This window comes from Rhinopithecus roxellana, chromosome 13, assembly GCF_007565055.1.
Source record: "Rhinopithecus roxellana isolate Shanxi Qingling chromosome 13, ASM756505v1, whole genome shotgun sequence".
Taxonomy (NCBI): Eukaryota; Metazoa; Chordata; class Mammalia; order Primates; family Cercopithecidae; genus Rhinopithecus; species Rhinopithecus roxellana.
In genome coordinates this window covers 120,243,539-120,268,023 of record NC_044561.1, presented here as the reverse complement: position 1 = coordinate 120,268,023, position 24,485 = coordinate 120,243,539, and the positions used below count along the sequence as shown (strand labels likewise).

The following is a 24,485-nucleotide window of genomic DNA, read 5'->3' as shown; positions in this document are numbered from 1 at the left end:
TTAGGAGTTGGAGACCAGCCTGGCCAACATGGCGAAACCCCATCTCTACTAAAGATACAAAAATTAGCCGGGAATGGTGGCACACACCTGTAGTCCCAGTTACTCGGGAGGCTGGGGCAGGAGAATCGCTTGAACCCAGAAGGCAGAGGTTGCAGTGAGCCAAGATTGTGCCACTGCACTCCGGCCTGGGTGACAGAGCGAGACTCCATCTTGAGAAAAAAAAAGACAGACAAATAAAGCAATGTACTAGAATATGAGTTTAGGAGTATGCACGTATTTGTGCACATCTGTTTTGCTTAGTTGGGGAAGGCGTGGATTATTCAATGCTGTTGGAACAATTGGCTATCCTGGGAAAGGTTAATTCTTCCCCACCTCAGTCATGAAAACAAACTCCATGTGAAATAAAAAGTACACATTTTAAAAAGGAAAGAAGAACTAAAGGCACTAGGAGAAAGCATGGAACTATTTCTGTAACACGAGGGTGGGGAGGCCTCCTCTGAGCAAGATCAAGCAGCAACAACTGAAATGAAACAGGCAACCAAAAAATCCAAATCCATAATGAAAGAGATTGATAAGTGTGACTACAAAAGGCTTAAAACTCTTTGCATAGCAAAAAAAAAATCTCAGAAAGCAAATTAAAAGACAAGGGAGACCAGGTGCAGTGGCTCATGCTGTAATCCCAGCACTTTGGGAGGCGGAGGTGGGTGCATTGCTCTAGTCCAGGAGTTCGAGACCAGCCTGGGCAACATGATGAAGCCCTGTCTCTACCAAAAATACAAAAATTAGCCGGGTGTGGTGCTGCACCAGTAGTCTCAGCTACTTGGGAGGCTGAGGTAAGAGGATGGCTCGAGCCCAGGAAATCAAGGATGCAGTGAGCTATGGTTGTGATTGCACCACTGCACCCTAGCCTGCATATCCAAGTGAATCCTACCTCTAAAAAAAAAAAAAAAAAAAAAGACAAGGAACAACTTAGAAGAAACAGTTGCTAAATTTAAACAGCTAAACTGTTTCTTTATTAGTTTTTTTTTTTTTTTTTTTTTTTTTTTTTTTTTTTTTTTAACATATGGGGTGTCAATCTATTGTCCAGGCTAGAGTGCAGGGGCAGGATCATAGCTCACTGCAGCCTCCCACTCCTGGCCTCAAACGATTCTCCCACCTCAGCCTCCCAAAGTGCTGAGACTACAGGTGTAAGCCACCATACCTACCTCCACATAAACTACTAATAACTCAGGACACATTTATCAAGAATTCTTACAAATCAATAGGGAAAACAAGCCAGTATAACAGTGAACAAAGAGTATGAACATGCAGTTAATAAACCATGAAATAGAATTGGCCGATAAACATTAAGCAAAATGTTCAACCTGATTAAAAATTAGGAATGGCTAAAATGAAACACACCAAAATATCCTTTTGTACCTGCAGATTGGTAAACAGGAAAAGGTGAATAGTAACCAAATTTGTGTGAAACTGTGAGGAAATGGATTTGCTAGCCAAGTATTGTGAGATATGTAAATTGTTCAACCTTTTTTTAATGGGAAGATTCAACCAATAATAATATATGTATATATTTACACATATTATATTTTAAATGTATATATTTATAAATGTATTCATATGAAAAGGAGACAGAGAGTGATCTATATATATGGAGAAAGAGAGAGAAAAAGAGAAAAAGTCAATACCAGTGGTTCCTTATGGGGAAGAAGCTTGACATTAGAGACAGGGCCAAAAGAAACTTGTTCCTGGCTTTGTCACTAACTTGCTCTGTGACTCTTTCCATTTCTGATTCTCAGTTGTTCACATGTAAAACAAAAGGGTTGAGCTAAAAAGTCTCTCTCTGTTAAAATTCTATAATTTGGTAAATTTTGCAATAGTCCTTTCAAATAAATTTTGTGTTAGTTTTCTGTTGTGGTGTAGCAAATCACGACAAACTAAGTAGCTTAAAACAACACACATTTAGTATCTCACAGTTGTCATGGGTCAGGAGCACAGGCATGGCTTAACTGGGTCCTTCTGCTCAGGGTCTCACCAGAATGCAATCGGGGTATGGCCAGGCTGCATTCTCTAGGAAAGAAACCATTTCGAAGTTCATTTAGGTTTTGCTGGTGCACTTTGTTTCCTCGTTTCACCTTTTCCTGTTTACCAATCTGCAGGTACAAAAGGTGGTTATATGACTGAGGGCCCCACTTCTTCATGGCTGTCAGCTGGAGGCTACCGTCAGATCCTGGATGCCACCTGCCAATGCCACGTGGTCCTCCCTGTAAGCAACTCACAACATGGCTGTTTGCTTTTTCAAGGCCAGAATCTCTCTCTTACTCTAGTGCAAGATTATTTCATATATATATATATATATATATATACACATATATATATATATACACACACACACACGTAAGGTTATATATTAAAAAGCCTGGCAACTGTAGTCCCAAGAGGCTGAGGTGGGAGGACTGCTTGAGCCCAGGAGTTGGAGTCCAACCTGGGCAACATAGTGAGACCTTGTCCCTAAAATATTTTAAAAATCACATATATAGTGTTTTATATTGTATATATACACACACTCATGGGTGTGACATTCTATTGTCGTTGCCAAATTCTATTGGCCAGAAGCAAGGCAGACGTGTCACCTACACTTGAGAAGAAGAAATTATCCAGGGCATTAATATTAACATCTTTTGTTTTTGTTTTTGTTGTTTTGAGACAAGGTGTTGCTTTGTCACCCAGTCTGGAGGGCAGTGGTGTGATTGTGGCTCACTGCAGTCTCTGCCTCCTGGGCTCAAGAGATCCTCCCACCTCAGCCTCCTGTCTTCCACCTCACCCTCCTGAGTAGCTGGGACTACAGGGGCACACCAGCACATCCAGCTAATTTTAAAAGTTTTTTGTAGAGATGGGATCTCACTATGTTGCCCAGGCTGATCTTGAATTCTTGGGCTCAAGCGATCCTCCTACCTCAGCCTCCCAAAGTGTCGGGATTACAGGTATGAGCTACACGCCTGGCCAACACCAGCATCTTTGAATGCTGCTTGCCACAAAATCTCTAAGTTGCACTTATTAAAAGCCAATCCTTTATTTTTGTATTGATAAAATTATTTTGGCAGGGGAGGAAAGAAGATTTACCAGGAAGGTAGAATTTCACTTTTGAAATGAAGTTTTGCAGAAAAGAAATGAAAAACTTAGCTGTAAGAGTTTTTATGATTCACAGGCTGCTATATACACTAATTTTAAATCGTCCCTTCAAGCCATAGTGCACTGAAAAATACATATTTAAAGAGCATGTGAAATTGAATCACCTCTAGACAATTATTTTGAAACATTAATTCCTGCCTGATTATTTTTAAAAATCAAGTCCATTGTTTAGATTCCATTTTTTCCATAATTTTCTGTGCAAATATATTAAAAATCGAGGCCCTGGGTGAGTCTGGAATGCTTGGAGGGCAAAGTTAAGTTTGAAGGATCAGATTTTAAAAAGGGTCCCTTTTGAAATGTGCATGTAGGCAGCGATTATTTGCATGAAATCATGTGAAGCAAAGAGGAAAGGAATTAACCTGATATTCTTTCATAAATATGGCAATGTCAACCAAGACGCAGGCCCAGCTAACGGAGATGGGTGAGAGAAAGAGGAAGAGAAGTTATGGGTCTTCACATGGCTGCTGAGTGTTAGGGTTGAGTGGAACTTCCACTGTGATTACCCAGGGCTCCTCATCAGATGCTGGATTTGCAGTGCTGGGATGGAAATTTGTACCCCATCCACAAAGATGGGCATCTTCCCATCCCAAGACAATACTGGGCCCTGTTACAGAGAGAAACAAACCAATCTGCAAAGGCTTTCATAAGCTGGCCTAAAGAAATGTTTGTGGGGGAAAAAAAAGGCTTAGCTCTTCTTTTCCACCTCTCCCAGCAAATGGATGATTTGCCACAACAGTTAAAACAAATGTTTCTGTTAGGGAACCACTTCCCAGGCAAATAAACATCTTTGGCAGAAATAAACGTAAAGGTGTGAGGGCAGGGCAAAATGAAGAACTTTCCAGCAATTGTTGCCAATGAAGTTGAAATGTAGTGAATGCGTTGAAGTCTTCTGAAGCAATGGGTCATGAACTGGTTTCGTGGGAGATTTTGTTTGTCTAGCATAGTGTTTCAAAAATGATTTTTAAAAAATAAGTGCCATCATTAATAATATGGAAATCTTATATAACATCTGGATTCCTGACTTCTAAAAAATGTGGAAGAAACTGTCAACACTACGACACTAGGCTTATATTTCTGCCTAAATGGCATCAGCTGGCTGCAGCTGAGTAGGGGCCATATCTCTAGTTCACCCCAGTCTCCACCTCTCCTTATTGTCTCACACCTGACCCCTGTCACTCATTTATCTTTACTCCCTATCCCTGATAAGAATTTGAGTGTGCAGCCCTAAATTTGATGCATATCTGAGTTTTCAACTTGGAGAGAATCAAGTCTAACCCTCTGATTTTACAAATGGGGAAACTGAGGCAATCACACAATTAGGAAGGGAATGAACGGAAGCTGGCCCTCAGTCTCCTGACTTCTAAGCAATTCCTCTTTCTTCTGTGACCCTACCTCTATTTCTCCACATTTATTATCAGAAGTTGAAATTCTCTATATTTCTTTTCAACTATGTGACCAACATGTACTATTAACTTTTACTCTTTTCCTGGAGAAAGCTTGATTGCCTGGCATCTGTTTTAGCAGAAAGTCTTTTCCGAGTCTTTTTAGCTACCCCTAACTGGAATTCATAATTTAGGGGCATATTGCCAAGGTAGAGTAAGTCAGATTATCCTTTGACAGTGAAGAAGACAGCATAAGCACTTTTATTTCTGAGTATGATTTTAATCTAAAATAATACAAAAGACATTAAACTTTACTAATATTTACTATTCCAGTTGGCAGTGGTGCCCCCTCTGATTGTGTGTCATAAGTCTTGGGGCTTTCAAGGTGTTTGAGACATCCGGAAGGAGTTGCTGGAGTTTTCCAATGGTGAGAAGTTGGAAACAAAACATTTGACCTCATTCATTGACTTCTGTGATGTGCTGAAGTTACATCAGTTAACCGATGCTTCTTAGAAATGACAGGTCTACCTTCTCCATTCTAAGGACAGCTTTTCATTTCCCCTCCACATTTTTGGAATACCTTTCACATTGGCAGGCAGAAGTCAGCAGAGCAGCCCTTGAAATGGGTGTTTAGATTTTGGAAGGAGCTGAGAATTTTTCCCTTTCCCAGTTCCCCAGAGCAAATCATCTCCTATTGGTAGCTCTGAACTTTCAGATTCACACCCAACTGAGCATTCGCTGGATCAGTCAGCACCATGGTCTCTCCCTGGGAGAGTATAAATCCTGGTGCACCATCTTATTGCAAGGTAGGAACTGCCTAGGGAACTTGCAAGAAGAGTTCAAATGAGAGCTTGCTGGACACTTGCATGAGATAAGAAGAGGTTCATCAAATGACCTTCAGAGGTGGCTGTCCACAGAGAGGAGGCAATTGAAAGACAACAGCAGGTGACAAGCCTGTCCCAATCAATTTGCAGGACCCAGGGCAGGAGTACAAAAGGTCCACTTACCGTATAACTAAATATCAAAATATTCAATAAAACATGTGCTAGCCTTCTCCTTTTGCAAACATGGCTTCGTAGTGACCTGGTGAGCCAGGCTCAGACTCAGAATTCTTTAGAATTTGGCCCATAGCCCACTTCCCTTTTTTATTCCACCTCCAGCTCCATCCTGCACCATGAAGGTCTTGTGCAAAAGTGTTTGTACTTGCCAGCTTATGTTCAAGCCTTCTCACCACCCTTTGGCCTCTCCTTGGATTGCAGGGTGTGTACGTGGGGGTTGTAATCTGTTCTTGGGAGGACAGAGAATAGCCCTGGGGAAGAGGCTCACACAGCTCTGGGAGAAAATTCCAGGATCTTAGGGTGCATGGTCTGGGAGATTGGATGTGGGCTGTGGATATGCACAATCCCTTAGCCTTGTTGACTCCGACCCCATGGAGAGGGCACAGCCAGGGAGGACCAGATGACAACTTTGTGGCCATGCTACATTGAACAGAACCAACCCTTTCCAAATGGAAATGGACAAGTGGCCAAAGAGATTCCTTGGGAGGAAGTGGCAAGAATAATGCACAGGTCAGGAAGAAGGCGCCATTAATGTTCCTCTAAGTGCAAATGGTTCGTCAGCCACACACTTACTCAGGGCCTTCAAAGTAAAGGTGACACTTTTAAAAACGAGAGAACATGATTGCTTTTTAAAAGAAACTTGGGCTATAGAGATAACCTACCTACCTTCCTTTCTTTCTTTCTTTCTTTCTTTCTTTCTTTCTTTCTTTCTTTCTTTCTTTCTTTCTTTCTTTCTTTCTTTCTTTCTTTGTTGTTGTTTTTGTTTTTTTTGAGACAGAGTTTTGCTCTTGTCACCCAGGCTGGAATGCAATGGCGTGATCTCAGCTCACTGTAACCTCCACCTTCCGGGTTCAAGTGATTCTCCTGCCTCAGCCTCCCAAGTAGATGGGATTACAGGTGTGCACCGCCACACCCAGCTAATTTTTGTATTTTTAGTAGAGACAGGGTTTCACCATGTTGGCCAGGCTGATCTCGAACTTCTAATCTCAGGCGATCTGCCTACCTCGACCTCCCAAAGAGCTGGGACTGCAGGCATGAGCCACAGCTCCCAGCCTAGAGAAAACATTTTAAAAACAGATGTTTGGAAATGTTCTTGTTAAGGAATTATTGTTGACATATTTACATTATTCAAAAATATGTAAGTTCCCTATATAAATGCTTCAATATGCAAACACTTTAAAGTCCTGGAAACCAAATATTCTAATATAACTTAAAATTATCTCAACCCAGCATTTCAGTGAATTTTAAACTCATGCTAAAAGTGCAAAAATTCAACACTTTTTATTTAGTTTTCAACAACAGCTTAACCTCAGGGAAGATAAAAGTAACTAGACAAATTTCAACAAAAACCTTTGCAAAATTGGTATATGGAATTGGAGGATGAAAAGCATTTTTAAAAATAGGTATAGCAAGTGATACCGTTCATCCAGTTGGAAGATGTATCTCTATGAGGTTAGTTTTTCATTTATGACAATCATAAAAATCAAGTATTGATATAAACCATACTGCACAACTTCAAACCATATAAAATAAACCAAGAATTTTAAAATAATAAAGATATTCGGTATCCAAACAGCAATAATCCTTAAGTGAGAGTAAGGACATTTTTTACATCACTGAGTACATTTTTTCAAAGTATCACTTATTTCTTCTCTATCACTTCCTCTTTACAGCTGTCCTTTTATATGCTTTACCACCTATATGACAGGTTAATATCATGGTAAATGTATATAATTAGCAAGTAAATGCATAAACATTAGAGGAATTGTCTCAAAATATTTTTCTCATATGTGTGCCTGATCAGAAGTTTGCAGACCATTGATTTAGGGGAGAATGAGATCCTGGATAAAACCAAAAATGGCGCCTTTGACATCGACGCTTTGGCTGGTCAATCCAAGAATAGATGCCTTCTTCATTTTCCTCGAAGACCTTTTCAAATAAATTCTGCCATCTGCTTCCGGGGGTAGAGGGGTGGGGTTGTGAGTCTGTTCCATTCAGCACTCAAGAGCACTCTGGTTTCTGTTTTGTAATCAGAGTAGTACAGTTTACTGTTGTTTAAACTCTTGTTTTCAGGACTGATTTGCAGAATCCTGTTTATTCAGTCCCAAATAGAGAGCTCACTGACGAGGGCAAGAGACAGAGAAAGCCACCGGGCAGCGGTGAGTGTGTGGATGCTCCATGAGTAAGTGTTTGATAACAGATGTAAAGGAGCTTGCAGCAATGCTTGCTATGAAGCTCACAGCAATGCTTGCTATTGTTTGCAGAGTGCTTATTCAGCACTGCACTGCGGGCTTGAAGGATGCTTAATCCGCACACCATCCTTGCACAGTAAGAACTGGTATTCAGCCCAATTTTTAATTTTGTATTTTGGAATAATTTCAGACTTTCAGAAAAGTTGCAGGAATAGAACAGAGCTTTCTTATTTACCCTTCACTCAGCTTCCCCAATCTTAACAACTTATATAACCATGGCACAAACATATATAATCCAAGAAAATTAACATTGGTGCAATACTATTAACTAAACTACAGACATTATTCACATTTCATCAGCTTTTCCACTCATGTCCTTTTTCTGCACCATAATCCAATCCAGGATTTCACTTTGTGTTGAGATGTTTTGTGCCTTAGTGTCCCCTAGTCTGTGACAACTTCTCTGCCTTCTTGGTTTTTAATGACCTTGACTCTTGTGATAAGTAGCAGTCAGTTATCTTGTAGAATGTCTTGCAATTTGGGCTAGCCTGATGTTTTCTCATGATTAGATTCTGGTTGAGCATTTTTGGCAAGAAGTGATATTGTATCCTCAGGAAATCACATCAAGGGCTACGTGATGCCAATATTTCTTATTACTGGTAGTGTTAACCTTGATCACTTGGTTAAGTTGGCATCTACTGTGTGTCTCTCATGTAAAGTTACTTGGTTGTCTTTTGTAATTAATAGTATCTTGGAGGTGATACTCTAAGACTTCATGAATATCCTGCTTTTCCACAAACTTTCACCCACTAATCTTAGCATCCATGGGTGGATCTTGCCTGCAGCAATTATTACTGTGGTGTTTGCCTACTGGGATTCACCCCTATTTCATAGATGAGGTAAATGAGGCTCACAGAGCTGAAGTGACTTGTCCAAGGTCCAATTCCATGTCCCTCTTCTACTCAGAATCTGGCCATGGCTCTCATTTCCCTTGAGGGGAAGGCCAACGTCCTGACAAATTTCCCCAAGGCTCCCCACAATCTGGACCCCGTGATGCCTCTGACTTTGTTCATATCCCACTCTCCCCCTCACTCACTTTCCCTGGGCCACAATGGCTTCCTGACCCTTCCTTGAAAATGTCCTCACATCTGAACCTTTGCACTGGCTGTCTCCTCAGCCTGGAACCTCCTCCATGCACCCCTATCTGTTTTGCTCACTTTTTCACTTCCTTGGGTCTCAGCTCAATGTCACCTTCTCAGTGAATCCTTCCCTGATGACTGTTTTTATCCCACCCACAACCCAGGCATTCCACTCTCTATCCTCCTTCCTTGCTTTAATTCTCTCCACCTGACATATTATTTTTAACTCCTGATGTATTATGTATGCATGCAAATAGGTGTTATGGATTACCTGTCAACCCTCTTAGCTATAATTTCCATGAGGACAGGGAGTTTGTGTGTTTTGTTTATTGCTGTATCCTCAGTGTGTAGGATAGTGCTGAGCACATAGTAGACACTCAATTAAATGTTGTTGAATGAATGAATAAACTTTGGAACATGTTCAACCACATGAAAGACTTAGGAAGCCTCACCTCCTTTGTAAGGAACAGAAAAACACAACTCAAACTGACTTTTCTCTCAAGGGCGGTTAGAGGGTCTCCTAACTAACTGCAAGGCCAGAGGAGGGCCAGGCTGTGGGAGGATGTTTTCAGGCCTCTGGCTTGCTTTCTCTGTGGTCCTGTCTACTTTCTGGGTCTTCTGTCTGTTGGCCCATTCTTGGGCTTCTTCCTCAAGAATCTCTAGAATCATCTCTTTCCTTGTGCTCTACTTTGCCTACTGAGCTTTACTCTTGGGGGGCCCTTTGCCATGTGGTGGCCCCTGGGCTGCTGTAGGCTCGTATTACCCTCATGGCTAGTGCTTCCAACAAAAAAGAGGACTTCTCTTTCCCAAAATTTCCAATAAAATGCTGGGCCTCGGTCTCAGTGGCTCAGGTTGCACTGAATGCCCATCCCTGAACCAGTCGCTATGGACAGAGGGATCAAATTCTCTGATCAATCAGGTCTGGGTTATGCGCTCATTCTTGGTAGGGGGATAGGATTATCCCCCAACCACATGAATTGAAACCTGGTGAAACGAGTTTCAGAAGGAAAAGTGGGAAATGGAAAGGGGGCATATATGCTGACTGGGCAAAATTATTACCATTCTACACCTAAAATTTTGTATACCCTCCCTAGTCACAATCTCTCAGATTCTGCCTCTTTAGGACTGAGGACGGGTCCAGGCATCTGTATTTTTAGGAAGCAAGCCAAGGGGATTTTGATTTACAGCCAAGATTGGGAACGACTGGCTTTATGGAATTTGCTCTAACCTCCCTGAAGGAAAAAAAAGGGTCCATTTCACAAACATGGTTCTAAAGTTTCTCTGTTGAAAGGCACGAACAGGAGTTCACATCCATTATGTTGAAGATTGTGGTAGAAGTCATCTGTTGCTTTGTGTGCTTGGCAATCCTTCCTTCCTTATCCATAGAGGCTGTGGATTTCATGGCCCTGCCTCTCCTACCTCAGGGCTGACCACACGACTCCGGATGTCTAATCAGAGCAAGTTATCTCCCTGGTTATAGTGATTGGTTGAAGAATAGACACATGACCAAAGCCAGGCCAATAGGAGTCCTTTCTGGGGCTTTGGGTAGAGCTGCCCAGGATGTGTTGCTTTATTTACTTTGAGAACACACTTGTGAGAACCGTATGAGCTCAGAACTGTTGACAACAGTGTTTATCTCAAAGTGGGAAAATGCCTGCCTGACAATAAAGCCAACCTAAAGGAAAGTAGAGCTTAGAGATGGCGAGAGATGGTACTAGTGAAGTTGTGTTGGTGCCCTGGATTCAGCTGTGACCCAGGCTGGTACAATCATTGGACTTTCAGTTGCATGGGTCAACACATTTTCTTTGTTTTGTTTAAGTCATTGAGTTGTATTCCTATAATAAGAAACCAGAGGAGTCCTAATTAACTTGAATGTGAACTACAACCACCTAAACTTTAAGACCTGCTGATGAGGTAAAGATTAGCATAAGAGATGCCTTTTGAAGTAGGGAGGATAAACAATCCTATGCATTAGTGTGAATATCACATGCATGTCAACATGCATATTGAGTACCTTCCATGTGTAAGGCATGGAGTGAAGTACTACAGAGCAATTTAGGAGCATCCAACAGATCAGTAAGATGTGGTCCTGCTCTTGAAGCCCATAAAGTCCTGTGCAGGAGCTCTCAAATTTTGTAGTGCATAAAAGTCACCTGGGGAACTTACTACAGCACAGAGTCCTCAGTCTCAGTTCCAGACACTGAGTCAATAGATCTGAGGTAGAGCCCAAGAATCTGGGTATTGATAAGCCTTCCCTAACCCTCCCCTTGTAAGTAATTCAAAAGACACTTTGGGCCGGGCGCGGTGGCTCAAGCCTGTAATCCCAGCACTTTGGGAGGCCGAGACGGGCGGATCACGAGGTCAGGAGATCGAGACCATCCTGGCTAATACGGTGAAACCCCGTCCCTACTAAAAAAATACAAAAAACTAGCCGGGCGAGGTGGCGGGCGCCTGTAGTCCCAGCTACTCCGGAGGCTGAGGCAGGAGAATGGCGTGAACCCGGGAGGCGGAGCTTGCAGTGAGCTGAGATCTGGCCACTGCACTCCAGCCTGGGCGGCAGAGCGAGACTCCGTCTCAAAAAAAAAAAAAAAAAAAAAAAAAAAAAAAAGACACTTTGAAGTTGATCTTGTGGGAGACAGGGGCAGAACAAGGGGAGAGCAAAAATGAGGCAGAAAAAAAAGTTGAGGAAATAATAGCTGAACATGTCTCAAATTTTATGAAATACACAAATTCGCAGATGCAGGATGCTCCATGAACACCAAGAAGAATAAAGATGGCAAAGGTCATGCTGAAGTTGGACTCAAGAAAACATCATGCAAACAAGAAGAAAAAAACAACATAATTACATATAAGGGAACAATAATTTGATTAATGGCTGATACCTCATGAGAAACTACAGAGGACGGAAGAAAGCGGAACAACATCTTTAAAATGTTGAAAGAAAAAAAGACCTGTCAACCTAGAATTCTATATCCAATGAAAATATTCTTCAAGGATGAAGGATATTATCAGATAAAAGAGAATGAAGAGAATTTGTTTTTAGCAGACCAGTACTATAAGAAATACTAAAGGAAGCTAAAGAGAAGTGACACTAAATGAAAACTTAATGCCTCAGAAAAGAATGAAAATCACTGCAAATGTTAAACAACTGGATAAATAAGAAAGACTATGGTTTTGCTTTTTCCCTTTTTTAAAAAAAAAAATACATATGACTTTTTAAACAAAAATTGTAACTCTTTGGTTTATAATTTATATTGACTGAAAACATATAACAATTATAACATAAAATATGGGAGAGTGTGGACCTGTGCAGTGATAATATTTCTGCATTTTACATGAAGTAGTACAAGACTAATTGGAAGTGGACTATGAAAAGCTAGGAATATATATTGTAATTCCTGAAGCAACCACTGCAAAAAATGCAAAGAAGTATAGCTGAAAGTTAATAGAAAAATTAAAATGCAATTATAAAACCAATAGTTATGGGCTGGATTATCCTGCCCCCTCCTTCAAAATTCATTTGTTGAAGTCCTAAACTCCAGTACCTCACAATATGACTGACGTCCTTATAAGAAAAAGAAATTTGGACACAGATAGGTACAGAAGAAAGACAATGCAAAGACACAGGGAGAAGATGACCATCCAAAGAGAGATGCCCCAGGAAAAAACAGCCCTGCTGACACCTTGATCTTGTACTTCTAGCCTCCAGAATTACAAGAAAGTAAACTTTCATTGTTTAAGCCACCCCAGTCCATGATAGTTTGTTATGGCAGCCCTAACAAACTAATATATTAATTGATACTTTTATAAAGGCAAGAGAAGGGAATAGAATAACAAAAAAGAGAGAGGAGATTAATTGAAAACAACAATAATATAGCAGGCTGAAACCAAATCATATAATTAATTACATTAAATGATCATGAAGCAAATGCTCTAATTAAAAGGCAGAGATTTTCAGATAAAAAACCAAGACCCAAGATGCCCTATCTATAAGAGATACACTTTACAAATAAAGACACAAATAAGTTGAGCATAAAAGGATGGAAAAAACATATATAATATGCAAACAATAAGCATAAGAAGGCAGGACTGACTATACCAACATGAGATAAAATAGATTTCAAGTATTAAAAAGAGGAACATTTCAAAATGATAAAAGGATGAGTTCAATAGAAAGATATGACAATCATAAATGTGTAAGTGCCTAATCACAGAGCTTCAAAATAAATGGAGTGAAATTTGACAGAATGAGTTCATGTCCTTTGCAGGGACATGGATGGAGCTGGAAGCCATCATTCTCAGCAAACTAACATAGGAACAGAAGACCAAACACCTCATCTTCTCACTCATAAGTGGGAGTTGAACAATGAGAGCACAGGGACACAGGGAGGGTAACATCACACGCCACGGCCTGTCGGGGGGTGAGGGGTAAAGGGAGGAGAGCATTAGGACAGACATCTAATACTTGAGGGGCTTAAAACCTAGATGATGGGTTGATAGATGCAGCAAACCACCATGGCACATATATACCTATGTAACAAACCTGCACGTTCTGTACATGTATCCCAGAACCTAAAGTGAAATTTAAAAAAGAAAGATAAGCTTTGCCTAAAATTATCACTTTATGGTCATATCCTAAAAGCTTTCCCCACGTATTAGGAACAAAGTGAGGCTTTTTGCTCTCACCAGTTCTATTCAGTGTATCACAATAGACTCACACTTGTAGTGCATGGATTTTTGACACAGGTATCAAGGAAACACAATGGGAAAGGATAGGAACTTCAGCAAATGGTGCTGGAAGATCTGGGTATGTATGTGAGGAAACAAAGGCAAGACCAAGCAAAACCACACACATTATGCATAAAAGTAAGTCAAGGTGAATCATAGATCTAAATGTAAGAGCTGAAACGATAAAATTTCTGGGAGAAATCACAGGTAAAAATCTTTGTGATCTGGAGTTAAGCAAAGAGGACTTAGCTCATTTAAAAGTGCAAATGAAATGGGCTTCATAAAAATTAAAAACTTTTGCTCTTTGAATCACAAAGAAAATGAAAAGGTAACCCGTATCCTGAAAGGCAATATTTTCAAAACACATATGACAACACGTATTTAGAATATGTAAACAGTTGTTACAGAGGCTGGGCATGGTGGCCCACACCTGTAATCCCAGCACTTTGGGAGGTGGAGGTGGGAGGATTGCTTGAGCCCAGGAAGGTTGAGACCAACCTGGGCAACATGGTGAAGCCCTGTCTCTACCGAAAATACAAAAATTAGCTGGGCTTAGTGGCAGTCACCTGAAGTCTCAGCCACTCAGGAGGCTGAGGTGAGAAGATTGCTTGAGCCTGAGGAAGTTGAGGCTACAGTGAGCCAAATTCATGCCATTGCTCTTAGCCTGGGTGACAAAGCAAGATCCTGTCTCAAACAAAACAAAACAAACTTACAAATCAACAACGTAAGGATGGGAAACACAGACATAAGGATTCTTTTTAAGGATGTGAAATGATGCTGTCTTAGTCTTCAGAGAAATGCAAATTAACACCATAGTGAGCTAACACTCACACTAGGATGGCTAAAATGAAAAAGACTGACAATATTGAGTATTGGCAAGAATATAGAGCTTCCAGAACTCACACAAAGTGGTCCAGCCACTATAGATGGAAAAATTTGACAGTTTCTTGTAAAGTTAAACAGATACTTACCATACAACCCATAATTCTACTCCTAGGAATTTATCCAAGAGAAAGAAAGACTACATCTGCACAAAGACTCCTCCTCAAGTGTTCTTTGCAACCTTGTTCATAAGAGCCCCAAATCGGAAGCAACGGAAATGTTATTCATTTTTATTGCTGAGTAGTATTGCGTGGTACGGATATCACAAAATGTCCATCAATCTTTGGACATTTTGTGATAAATATGCCATAGAATACTACTCAGCAATAAAAATGAATAACAGAGATACATCGTCAGCATGGATATGTCTCAAGAACAATATTCTAAGTGAAAGAAGACAAACATAAAAGACAAATACTATGATTCAATGAGTATGAAATTCTAGGAAAAATAAAATCATAGTGACAAAGAGATCAGAGGTGCCTGGGTCTGGAAGTTACGGGAAGGACTGACTGCAAAGGCGGGATATGACAAAACTTTTTAGGGATATAAAAAGGTTTTCCATTTTGATTATGGTAGTGCTTACATGACTACAGATCATTGCCAAAGCTCACTAAAATATACATGTAAAATGGGTGACTTTTGTTGTATGTAAAATATACATCAACAATAAAAAAGAAAAAAATTTAAAAACCTCCCTTTTCTGTGTAAACTAATTAAACATTAATTATTTTATATTTAAAAATTAGGTAATTTAGCCACCCAAAGCTAAGAATTGGATAGGAGCATTAACAGGAACGCTCCCAAGGCATTCTGGACCTTGGTGAGTGTATAAGGCAGTAGCTCTCCAAGTCCTAAGGGAGGGCAGCATGGCAGAGAGAAAGCTCTAGAGGCTCTGAAACCCAGGAAAGGTCCTGGAACAGGAAGAGAACTCCTCAGCAACTGAAAACCTTGTAGCAGGGCTGCAAAGAAGACCGAAATCTTGGCCAGATGTGGTGGCTCACGCCTGTTATCCTAGCACTTTGGGAGGCCGAGGTAGATGAATCACTTGAGGTCAGGAGTTCGAGACCACCTCGGCCAATGTGGTAAAAACCCCATCTCTACTAAAACTACAAAAATTAGCCAGACATAGTGATGCGTGCCTGTAATCCCAGCTACTAGGGAGGTTGAGGCAGGAGAACTGCTTGAACCCGGGAGGTGGAGGTTGCAGTGAGCCGAGATGGTACCACTGCGTTCCTGGGCGTCAGAGTAAGACTCTGTCTAAAAAAAAAGGCTGAAATCTCCCATAGTGTAGAATGTTGTTGAAATCACAATAAGATCTCCAGAATCTCAACAGGGCTCGGAGCCCAAAGTCCTGACCTATCCTCAACATATTTAAAACCAATGGTGAACTGAAAGAAGCTAAAACTGCAATAAAGCCCAGACATGGTTCAACTAACATCAGAGAGATTAAGACCCCCTTCCCACTCCAGCAGTGGATGGAAGAAAAAACATGCCCTTTTCAAGAGATAAATATTGGTTACTTTTTTCTCTACTGTTCTTTTATACAAAATGTCTGATATATAGAAGAAAATTATATGATATATGAAAAAGCAAGGGAAACAAGTTAAAACATAACACATTAAATGAAAATAGACCCAGCAATGTCTCAGAAGTGAGCATTATCACACAAAAATGCTGAAGGATACAGCAGAAAAGGTGGGCAATATGCATGAAAAGATGGTCAAGACATACACACTCTAAAAAGAACCAAAAAGAGCCGTTTCTGCTCAGCAGTTCTCTTGTGGAGTAGGGTTGTAGGCAGTCATCATGCCCAGCTGGATGGCATGATCCTGAAGACTCACTTCCACAAGGATTGGCAGCAGTACATGGCTACTTGCTTCAACCAGCTGGCCTGGAATATCTGCAGACTCAAAGCCAGGCAAGCAAAAGCATGTGCTGCATCTGGACCCATCCAGCCCATAGTAAGGTGCCCCACAAGGTATCACACCAAAGTATGAGCTGGCAGGGCCTTCAGCTTGGAAGAGTTAAGGGTGGCTGGTATCCACAAGAAGGTAGACTGGACCATCAGCATCTCTACGGATCCAAGAAGGTAGAACAAGCCCTCTGAGTCCCTGGTCTCCAGCATGCAATGGCTGAAGGAGTATTGCTCTAAGCTTATCCTTTTTGCCAGGAACTCCTTGGGCCCCAAGAAAGGAGACAGTTCTGTGAAGAATTCAAATAGGTTGCCCAACTGACAAGACCACTAATGCCCATACAGAATGTCTACAAGAAGGAGAAAACCAGAACCATCATTGAGGAAGAGAAGAACTTCATAGTATTTACCAGTCTTCACATGGCCAATGCCCATGCCCAAATGAAAATGCCAGAAATTTAAAAAAAATTACAATTATCAGCAATGAAGAATTTGTCAGATATACTTAACTGAAAGCTAAGCAGAGCCTAGGTAAAGACAAGTGAACTCGGAGATAGGTAAAGAAAAAAATATCTAAACTGAAACACAAAGAGAGAAAAGCATAGAGACCCTAGAGGCCGCAGAAGATGAGGTGAGAGTAAATGTGTCAGAAGAAATATTTGAAGAGAAAATAGCTAATTTTTATCTCCAAATTAATGAAAGACATTAACCCAAAGGTTTAAGAAGCTTAGTGAGCCCCCAGCAAAATAAACACAAAGAAGACTACATGTAGGCATATCAGAGTTAAATTGCTAAAAACCAAAGATAAAGAGCAAATCTTCAAAGCAACTAGAGAAAAAAGGACACATTGCATACAGGAGAACAATAACACAAATAATTCCTAATACTGTACCACTGGAGAACAAAAGTCAGTGAAATGTTAAAAGTGGAGCATCTTAAAAGTGCTTAAAGTTAAAAAGAAAGTCTACCAACCTAGAATTTTACATCCAGTATAAACAGGTTTTGAAAAGGAAGGTCAAATAAGGACATTTTCAGATAGAAAAAAGCTGAGATAATGTGTCTCCAAAAGATCTGAACTAGCCAAAAGAAACACTAAAAGAAAATCTTTTCAGAGAGAAAATGATACATGATGGAGCACCAGAAAGTTTAAATATTCAGGTAAATGTAAAATATCCTTTTAAGTGTCTTTATGTAATTTTTTAAAAGTTCGTTGAAGGGCCGGGCACGGTGGCTCAAGCCTGTAATCCCAGCACTTTGGGAGGCCGAGACGGGCGGATCACGAGGTCAGGAGATCGAGACCATCCTGACTAACACGGTGAAACCCCGTCTCTACTAAAAAAATACAAAAAACTAGCCGGGCAAGGTGGCGGACGCCTGTAGTCCCAGCTACTCCGGAGGCTGAGGCAGGAGAACGGCGTGAACCTGGGAGGCGGAGCTTGCAGTGAGCTGAGATCCGGCCACTGCACTCCAGCCTGGGCGACAGAGCAAGACTCCGTCTCAAAAAAAAAAAAAAAAAAAAAAATTCGTTGAATATTTTAAAAATAGCAAGATATTGTGGAGTTGCATATACACAAGTAACACACATGTATAAGAGGAATTATCATGTAAATGTATTATACTAATGTTAAATAGTTTAATATTATTAGAAAGTAGATTGAGATACCTTAAAATGTATGTTGTGGATAAGTCACTGAAAATAACACAAAGAAATATAATTAAAGACAATAGTATAAATAAAAGGGAAAGCTGAAAAATAAGTGATTTACCCAAAAGAATGTAGACAAGGAGGAACAAAGAACAAATGAGATGAATAGAAAACAAATACCAAGGTAGTAGATTTAAAGCCCGTCGTATCAATAACTACATTAAAAGTAAATGAACTAAACTAACCACTCCAATTAAAAGGCAGAGATTGTTATACTGGATTCAAAATACAAGATTCAATATGATTTGTTCACAAGACACACTTTAATTTTAAAGACAGACAGACAAGTAGGAAAGGACATATACTAACATAAAATAATGAAAGCTGGTCTGGCAATATTAGTATCACGCAAAATATACTTCAAGACAAAGAGCACAACTACAGTGCTCTAGTCTTGAGTGGATAATTCACAATAAAAGGGTAAATTAATCAAGAAGATATAACAATCACTTCCTAGCCCATTGACTACGATCAAGTGAAGAAGATATAACAATCCCAAATGAGTAGGCACCCGACAATAGAGCTGTGAAATATATGGAACAAAAATGGACCGAATGAAAGGGAGAAATAAACAAATCCACAATCATGGCAGGTATTTTAACACAGTCATTCAGTAATCAATAGAAAAACTGGACAAAAAAGTCGATAAAGAAGTAGATGATAAAAACATCAATCAACTTGACCTAACTGACATTTATAGAACATACACTCAACAGCTGCAGACTACATATCTTTTCAAGTGCACATAGAACATTCACAAAAATGAGCTATTTCCTGGGCCATAAAACAAAAGTCTCAATAAATATCAAAGGATTGGTTTACATAAAATACATCCATAAAACACCAAAATACTCCAAAATTAAGAAACACACTTTTAAATTAGTCATGAGATAAATAATAAATAACAAGAGATATTTGAAAATAGTCTTAAATGAGTGATAATAAACACCATACTTCTGAGATTTACTAAAAAATGTTTACAGAGAAATTTACAGCTTGAAATGTATTAGAAATTATATTATAAAAGGGATAAAATCAGTCATTTAAACATCTAACTTAAGAAACTAATAAAATAAGAGCCAATAAAACCAAAGAAAATACAAGAAAATTTAAAAATAAGAGCAGAAATAAATGAAGCAGTAAACAAATAATTGAGAAAATGGACAAAATCAAAAGTTTCTAAAGAGACAAACCTCTAGGAAGACTCATCAAGGAAACTTAAAGGAAAACACAAATTGTCAATATTAGAAATGAAAGCAAGGACATCGGAATTATCCAGCAGATATTAATGAGATATTTGATCAACTTTATGTTAATACATGTGACAACTTATATGAAATGGACAAACTTATTGTAAAATGCAAGTTAACAAAAATGACACAAGAAAACTAGAAAATCTAAATAGCTCTAAGCTACAAGAAAGCTGGATTCATAGTCAAAAGCACTTCTTTAAAGAAAACTCTAGGCCCAGATGGTTTCACAGGTGAATTTTATGAAACAATTAAGGAAGAAAGAATATAAATGATTCACAAAGTCTTTCAGAAAACAGAGGAGGAGAAAATACTTTCCAACTCATTTTATGGGGCTAGTATTACCTGATCCCAAAGGAGAAAATGATATCACAAGAAAAGAAAATTTCAGAACAGTATTCCTCATAAAGATGCAAATCCTTAATAAAATTTTTCAAATTAAATAAAGTAATATACGAAAAAGATAATATATCATGCCTAAATGGGGATTGACTTGGGAATGTAAATAAAGTAAATTTCACATTAGAAAAATCAATGTAATTTGCCACATTACCAGAATCAAGGAGAAAATTCATATGATCACCTCAATATATGTAAAAATCATCTAATTCAACACTCATCCATGATAAAAACTCTCAGCAAACTAGGAATAGAAGGAAACTCCTCAATCTAATAAAGGGCATGTATCTATGGAAAACCTACAACATTCACCACATTTTGTGATGAAAGACTGAATGTTTTCTTCTGTGATTGGAGGCAAGGCAAAAATATCCCTTCTCACTACTTCTAATCAGCATCATATCAGATGCCCTAAGCAATGGAATAAGACAACAAAAAGAAGAGGAAAAAAGGCATAGAGATTGGAAAGGAAGAAGGGAACTGTTGTTTTTATAAGTAACAATTGTTTATGTGGAAACCTTTATGGAATCTACAAAGGAGCTACTAAGACTAAAATGTAAACTTAGCAAGTTTAAAGGATAAAAGTCAACATAGAAAAATATACTAGCAACCAACAATTGAAAAATAAAAATTTTAAATACAATCTATAATAGTATGGAAAACATAAAGTATCTAGAAATAAGCCTAACAGATTTGTGAGAGGTCTACCCTTAAAACTATAAAGAACTTAAAGAAGATCTAATTAAATGGAGAGAAATATACAATATTCATGGATTGGAACACTCTATATTGGAACACTCTATATTGATAAGTTGGTTTATTCATCCTACATTGAGTAAACACAATTCTTATCAAAATTGCAACAGTCCTTTTTAGAGAAACTGAGAGACAAAATTGCAAACAGTCCTTTCTGGAGAAACTGAGAGATTGATTCTACAACTCACATGGGAATACAAAGGCTCTGGAATAACTAAGACAATCTGGAGGCAGAATGCTAGAGAACTTACACTGGTTTAATGGAAAGAAAGTTATGGTAACCAAGACAGTATAGTATTGGCATAAGGATAGCTAAATAGATTATTGAAACAAAACAGAAAATCCAGAAACAGATTTGCACTTTTATGGTCAATCAATTTTTTACCAAGTTGCCAAGTCAATCCAATGGAGGAAAATAACATCTTTTTGACAAACGGTGCCAGAACAATTGAACATCTGTTTGGAAGAAACAAATGGAACCTTGAGCTCTATCTCACGCCATACGCAAAACTGAATTCTAGCTACATCATAGACCTTAATGCAAAACCCATAACCATAATGCTCCTGGAAGGAAACCTTGGGGAGGAGGAGGGAACATGATTTCTTGAGAGCTTGTTTGGAGGCTTTAGCAGGGGAGCACAACAACTCATATACCTTTGACCGAAGACTGGTCCTCCTCTATGGGGGATGGCCATCCTCTTCGACTGAGCGTGTAGCTTCAGGAGGGACACACATGGAATGGTGAGGGAGGAAGGGGACACTTGCCTAGCCAGCCAGATCAGCCGAATCAACCCTGTCAATCAATGAGGTGACAGTTGTCACAGTCAGATCACCCTCATATCTGGGAAAATAATTTCCTGTGCAGAACATGAAAAGCACTAATTGTATTTTAAAAATAGATACATTGAAATACATCAAAATGTAAAAGCTATGTTTATTTGTAATACCCCCCAAATTGGAAAGAACTTCAAATGCTCATCAACAGATTAATGGATTAAAAAATGGTGGAATGCCCATGAGGTGGTATGCCCATGAGGTGGAATGCTATTCAGCACAAAGGAATGAACTATTGATACACCCATGGGTGAATTTTTCTAAAAATTAGGTTGAGTAAAAGATGCTAGATACAAAATAGTAATCTGTATGATTACATTTATGTGAAATTCTAGAATAGGCAAAACTCATCTTTCTTGATAGAAATAGTGGTTGGCGGCCGGGCACGGTGGCTCAAGCCTGTAATCCCAGCACTTTGGGAGGCCGAGATGGGCGGATCACGAGGTCAGGAGTTCGAGACCATCTTGGCTAACATGGTGAAACCCCGTCTCTACTAAAAAATACAAAAAACTAGCTGGGCGAGGTGGCAGGCGCCTGTAGTCCCAGCTACTCCGGAGGCTGAGGCAGGAGAATGGCGTGAACCCGGGAGGCGGAGCTTGCAGTGAGCTGAGATCCGGCCACTGCACTCCAGCCCGGGCGACAGAGCGAGACTCTGTCTCAAAAAAAAAAAAAAAAGAAATAGTGGTTGGCTGGGGTAGGGGGACATTGACTGAAAGAAGCATGGAAGAACTTTCTAGGTGGGGCCTTGGAAATATTCTGTATCTCATTCTGGTGCTGGTTAGTTATGTGTATATAAATGTAAAAATTCATTGAACAGAACATTTAAGAACTGTGCATTTGATTACTTAAATATATACCAGTATAAATCTTGCCTTAAAGTTTAACACCTATATATATCATTTTCATGGTGAAGAAACTGAGCCTTCGAGAGGTTAGGTAATCTGCCCAAGATCCCACAGTCAGGAAGTTCGTAAGGGTGGGACACAATTCCTAACTTTCCTGAAACCCGAACCACCGCCCATGTACTTCGTTTCCTGCCGTTTCTCTCTTCCAGTATAAACAAAAGTATAAATAAGTGACCAAATCCCTTAAATCCAAGGTTGTGTTTATTTTATTTTACTATTTTTTAATTTTTTTAGAGATGAGGTCTCACTCTGTCACCCAGGCTTTAGTGCAGTGACACGACACTAACTCACTGCATCCTCAAACTCCTGGGTTCGAGCGATTCTCCTGCCTCAGCCTCCCAAATAGCTAGGACTACACCAGCATGCCCAGTCAAATTTTAAAATTTTTTTTGGAGAGAGGATCTCTCTGTGTTGCCCAAGCTGGTCTCAAACTCCTGGGTTCAAGTGATCCTCCTGCCTAGGTAGGCCCCAAAGTCCTGAGATTTCAAGCATAAACCACCATACCTAGCCTCCAAGGGTCTTTAATATATCTGCGTTTGAATATAACGTGCATCGAGACTGATCTCAGGGGAAATTACATGGACTTTACAGACCCTACATTTTGATGCATTTTATTCTAATAAGCGTAATTTCTAAATTTTTGTAACTGAAGGAAAAGTGCACATTAGCCATCAGAACTCCAACTGGGGGATCAGAAACAAAATAAAACTATTTCTAGCAAAGCAGCCACCAATACTTTTGAAACATCAAACCAGATAGCTCCCAACTTGAGCTGAATGCACTCAGACATAACTCTTGGCTGAGGCCAGAGTCTGCCAACAGATCTGTTATGCCTCCTCTGGCTTCACCTTTCCACATCTGGCTCCTGTGAGTCCAGGAAGAATTGTTCAGAGAGAACCAAATCAAACAATTGCACATGATGTTTTAGACACAAAGATGCAACACATAGAAATTACCCTTGCTCACTCTTTCAGGTGTTGCTAAAAGGGTATCACCTGAATTAATTTTGCCCCTTAGCATGTTTATGATCTAGCAAAGAAAACTTCTTTCCTTTTGTCCTCTCTACACCACTTCTCCCTGACAAAGATCATGAAATGGGGAGATTTGGACCCCATAGGATGTGCTGGGAATGCACTCCAGTTTGGAGAAAGAACTTCCGGTACTCGATTCCTCATAAGCTAGCAACAGCTGGCATTTGTGAGATTTACTCATCCAATGGTAAGAAACGCCCCTGTAAGAGCTGAAATTCAGGATTCAGCAATGTGAGATTCTCAAAAGGATCAAGGAAACGAGCCTTAAACTATAAATCTGAAATCCAGAGTCCTGTGAAGAGTAAATTACCTTCCACAATGCTAGAGGAAGGGAACTTTTTCAGGCAGAGTGAAAAATGCACCTAGCAAAAGCTGGAAACAAAGGAAGCAGGAAAAGAAAATGCACAAACACCCACAAACAGAAAGCCTCTTGTTTTATCTTCATGACAGAAGTCAAACCAAACATGACAGTTGTAACAATACATCCAAGCAATGGATATTAAAAATGAACTTTTCAAAGACTCTTTAATAACAAGGAAAGAAACTCTTAATTTAATAGTAAGCCAAACAGCAACCAATATGCTTTAAAAAAAGAGAAAGACTTCTCCCTATGGTTAGAAGAAAATAAGAAAATATTCCAAAATATTTAATAGTGTTTATCTCCAGGTAGTGAGATTTTGGATGATGTCCATTTTCTTCTTTGAAACATTGTGTAATTTCCAAGAATTCTACAATCAGTCTGCATTTGCAATACTTTTGGTCTCAAGGTAATGGAAAGTCAGACCATTGGTGCCTTCAAGCATGAGGCTATTTTTGTTCATTTGTAAGAAGTCTGAAGGTTAGTGGCCTCAGGGCTGGGCTGGCCCCTCAACAGTGTCATCAAGAACACAGGCTCTTCTGTCTTTCTGCCCCATCCTCTTCATTGTGTTGGCAGTTGTCATCAGGCTGCTTGTCTCATGAACATAGAATGACTGCACAGCTCCTGGCATCATGGTCTCGTTCAAGGACAAGAAGGATATGTCCGACCAGGGCTGGGGCAGAACTTCAGTCTTGCTTTTTATCAGGATGCAAAAACTCCTTCCTGAAAGTTTCCACATCAAACTTATTTTACTTTTTTTTT

At 39.6% G+C, this 24,485-nt stretch overlaps 1 pseudogene; it reads left to right on the top strand.

Annotated features, from left to right (window-relative positions):
• The window catches only part of LOC104678893, a 31,871-nt pseudogene extending 14,924 nt beyond the window's left edge, over nt 1–16,947 (top strand).
• Nucleotides 16,948–24,485: the final 7,538 nt, after the last annotated feature.